Source organism: Montipora foliosa, chromosome 8 (genome assembly GCF_036669935.1).
Source record: "Montipora foliosa isolate CH-2021 chromosome 8, ASM3666993v2, whole genome shotgun sequence".
In the NCBI taxonomy this organism is placed as follows: Eukaryota; Metazoa; Cnidaria; class Anthozoa; order Scleractinia; family Acroporidae; genus Montipora; species Montipora foliosa.
In genome coordinates this window covers 739177-744020 of record NC_090876.1, presented here as the reverse complement: position 1 = coordinate 744020, position 4844 = coordinate 739177, and positions in this window count along the sequence as shown.

The window sequence follows — 4844 nt, the reverse complement described above, 5'->3', positions numbered from 1 at the left end:
GCTCAGTCAAATACTACAGTAACGCTATACACCTTGTTCCAAAATGGCCGTCACTGTAGTAGTCTTTTGTTTCCATGCAAATTGGCCCTTATGGCCTCCTTCAAGGTTAAATATTCCTTTGAATTTTACGTTTGAAAGTGAGGCCATAGGAGCCAATTTGCATGGAAACAAAACAATACTAAAATGGCGGCCATTTTGGAATAAGGTGTATAATAAAGCCATAGAGTAACACCTCGAGACATGATGTCAGTATTTTTAAACGAGGACCGTGTTTTGTCGAATGACTAGAATAATTGTGGCAGAGATCTTCGCCAACACTAAAAAGCGTTTGAATAAATAGATAACAAAGATATAGTGTATGTCCTATCCCTTTCTTACCTTTTGTGGCTCATAATAGCAAGCAGTACTTTCTATTCGGCTTGCATGGCAGCGTCCGGTACTTTTTCGTTCCTTTTGTTAACGAGTACGTCTCTCTTGTTTGTCAGATGAACTCAAACGCGTCACTGCATCAAGGTGACATCCTGTGTCGGCTAAATGAAGTGCAATGTTCTGCAACGAAAGTAGATTTTATTCATCATTATTGTTCGAAAGCCGATTAACTTAATCCGGGATTATCGTAACCTTAAGTTTCTTTTGCTCATTTTTGTGTTTCGAGTTTGACTTCCTCCAATGTAAAATGTTCCCGAATATCAGTGCTGAACACTTTTGGGAGTAGAGAAATATACTCCTTAGTTTCAATCTAAGGTTAGCGTTAAACGGATTTTAAACAACCGGGGCAATGTTGTGAAGTAGGAAATCTCTTTCCATGGGCCCAATTTGATTTCTTTTTTCGTTTTGTGAACAAACAACTAAATGTCGTGGAAGCAGGACAAATCATATAACTATGGAAAATCAGAATACTGCGACTTATCCATCGAGATCTTTGTTATTCCCTTGCTTTCATCTGAGCTCCATATATAGCAAAATTACACAGCGTGTGCCACACGATTTCGCTTTCTTTCGCGTGTGGCATCTGGTGATTCTCAAATAGAGATCTTGCTCGAAGATTGGCCAATCACAACAGAGAGAGGGACAAAAAGCAACCAATCACAAGCCGAGTCAACGCCTTTCTTATCACGGGACTACCAGATTGAGAATGTTGTATGATGACACCAGAACGTAGTTTCTAATTGCTAGTTTTATATTTGTTCCTGCTTTTAAAATCGCTTATAATTGAACGATTTTCGTAAATGTAAGTCACCACGATTACATAACTTAAGGTACGGAAAAGGGTTTTAATAAAGAGAAAAATCAAAGCAATATTTGATTTGATTTGATTTGCGTTAATTGTTAATTTTAGTTTATAGGGTTCCCAATTGGTGCTCCAATGCTAGAACGACTAGTAGATGTCGAGTTATTTGGGCTTACGGTGGTCTTCGATGAACAACACGTGTTTACTTCAAGACGCCATTTAACTAACTTTAACAATACTTCATGTAAGGTAACACAACATCCCCCCCCCCCCACCCTCAAAGTTTAAGAGTGTCTAGGGAAACGAACAGAGCATGAGAAGTCTGACAAATGATCTACGTAATCCTATAACATAATGAAATCTCAAGCTAAACCTAGATTCTCTCTTACTTTCAACGATAATCTTATAATTCTCTTGGGCCTAGTGGCAAGAATGGGTGTTACAGGGGGTATTTGAATGTCTCCCTTAGTACCAGGAGTGTCCTTCCGAACAGGTGTTGCTACTTTGCCTTCTGTGAGAACTTGGCTCACCATTGGTGTCGGCCGCTCATGTTGCTCCTGCTGATTTGGCATTGGAGTAAGGTGAAGTACTCAGGAGTGGCACCAGGGGTTTATGGTCTGTTTCCACAGAGATTGATTTTCCCACTATGTACTCCCAGAATCGTTCGCATGCCCAAATGCGCGCGAAGGCTTCTTTTTCGATCTGTTCAAATCTGGTTTCGGTGGGAGACATCGCTCGCGACATGAATGAGACTGGCCGCCATGAGTCGTCAGGTTGTTGTTGGAGAAGTACTCCTCCTAGGCCAAAGGATGAAGCATCGGCAGTCACTTTGGTTTCCTTGTTTGGATCGTACAGAGACAGCACTGGAGCTTGCGTGAGGTCAGATTTTATCTGCTCAAATGCTTTCTGTTGCTCTCTTCCCCATGTCCATTGGTTTCCTTTTTGAAGAAGGTCTCTGATGGTCTTTGTCTTGTCAGCGAGGTGCTCGGAAAACGTGCTTAGTTGGTTCACCATGCCAAGAAATGCTTTCACTCCTTGCACGTTTTGAGGTGGCGGTAGGTCTGCAATTGCTTGTAGCTTTTCAGGATCTGCCTCAATTCCACTGAAGCTTATAACGTGTCCCAGGAACTTGACTCTATCTGTGCTGAACTGGCATTTGTTCAAGTTGAGTGTCACGCCAGCTTCGACCAGACGCTTAAGTACAGCTTCTAACCTCTGATCGTGTTCAGTCTGGTCTTTGCCATGGACTAAAACGTCGTCTATGTTGCATTCCACGCCATCCAATCCCTGGAGGATAAGATTCATATTCTTCTGGAATTTCTCAGAACCAGAACTGATTCCGAAGGGCAACACATTGAAACAAAAACAGCCCCACGGGGTGATGAACGTTGTCAGCGGTCTTGACTCCCACGCTAGCTTTATCTGCCAGAATCCTTAGTTCGCGTCAAGTTGAGAGAAAACTCTAGAGCGTGCCAATCTTCCGAGTGTTGTATCTGCTGCAGGAAGTGGGTGGTTTTCCCTAATACACTTTACAGATTTACAGATCAAAACACTTGACTTGACTAACAGTTAGTTAACAGCACCAAAATATGCCACTAGAAAAACCTATGCCATTTTTTTACAAAAGCAGTTTGGGTATTTGTCATGACCGAAATGTATTTTTCCACTCATAATTTTTCATCAACAGAATTAATATGCAAATTGAAACTTTGTATTTTCCTCAAGCGCATTACTATACATTTTTGCCATCGGAGAATAACTTGTGGGTTGCTTCCTTTAACAAAGGCACTGCCTTTATCACTAAGAAATCAAGTAATTTATTTAAATTTGATTTCACGTATTTATACCACATCATTTTTGTTGAAAATTTTAACCCTAACGAATGTTGTTAATTGTTCTTTTTCTGGTTTAATAGCATGTTTGTATCTATTCATACGTCTCGTTCCAACATTGCTGTCATTTATGTCAATATGTACATGTTTCACCGTTAATCATCCCACACCTAGCCAGCACAAATCATTAGCCAATTATTGAGCAAAGTTTTGAGTTTTCGATCAAACATTCTGCTTGAAACTTTGTTGGACGTATCAAATGCTGGATTTTTCGAAGTTTGAGAGCCACCTCAACCATTTGACTCCCCGGATTGATCAGTATGTCAATTCTCCACTCAATTCCATTACGCTGTCAGGCATACAAGTATTGAGAATGAACATTATAATCAGCTGAAGTGTATGATCCTTTTAGAGCGCCAAATTCTCATGACCAGCTAATGAAGAAATCTATGGAAGTAGTTAGGAGAATGAAGTTTAAGATCAAGGGAGTAAAACAGTTAATGTTTTTAGCCAATCAACAAGTAATTAGAAGTTAGCTCCAAGTACGTATTCCCCATGCAACGAAATGATGATCAATACTATTAATACGCTCAGTCAGCACTGGTTTCAGCTACCAACCCTAGCAACATAAGCAAAATCAATAACGTTTAATTCGATCATTAATCCCTTTGTTAGGTCAGTGTAGACACTGTAGGTTCTAAAGTGAGAGGGACTCGGAGTATAGCCTTAGTTTCTTGAAGTTAAAACAGAATGAAGAACCTTTTTTTGGCAGACAAAATGAAAGCGTTTTCAAATGGAGATTGAAAAAAGGAAAATGAGTGTGAGCCTGTACAGTTAAGTACATGATTAGTCCACAAAGGGCAATCAATTTATGCAAGCAATATATAGCAAGATCCAGCCATTGTGTGAAAGTCATAAAAGTGCTGATGAAGGAGAACTCTCTGATATCAAATTTCCACAAACGAATGGAATCATTTACGTGAATTGTGCATCCTTTGAGAGCTTCCTCGGCGCTAACACAACAACAATTAAATCTTCATGGTATTGCAATTAAAAGACACCGTGTGATTTTGTTGCACACAAAAATAAATGCTGTTGCTATGCTAAAACGTCAAGCGTAGAGGAAAATGAAGGAGGCCCTTTTGAAAGGCATTCATACACTTGAATCTTTATGCATGTAAATAACGATTTGTGGACGTTATTTTATAAGCCAGAGTGCTATAACAACGATTAGTATTGAAAGAAGGGATCATGGCCAGAAGAAAAGTTATGTTCGTGTTCCAAACAGCAATATTGATGCCATAAACAATGACTCCCATTCAGAGTGGGGCCTTTATTAGTCCTTTCCAAAGCGGCCAAAAAGGGCCATGAACTGTAAGGTAAGCTAAAGTTAAAAACGGATATTGTTAATCAAGCTCAAAGATTACGATTTTTGTTTAAAAACAACCTGAACATTGAGATTCCGGTTATTTAACAATTAGGCGCCGAAGGCGAAGTGATTATCGGTGAAAATTCACCGAGACGAAGTCGAGGTGAATATTCACCGATAATACCTGAGCCTGAGTCGAATAATTGTTTTAGTATAAATACACAGGTGATTATTTCAAAAAAGAGAAAAAAATAAACATTTCAACGCGAAATCATCTTCACTTACAGTGGCAAAACAACTACTGGCAGCCATTTTGTCCGTCGAGGTGATTATCGGCTGATAATCCGAGATAGCGAGCCAATGATAGCACGCGATTTTGTATAATCACCTATGTATTTATACTAATTAGCGT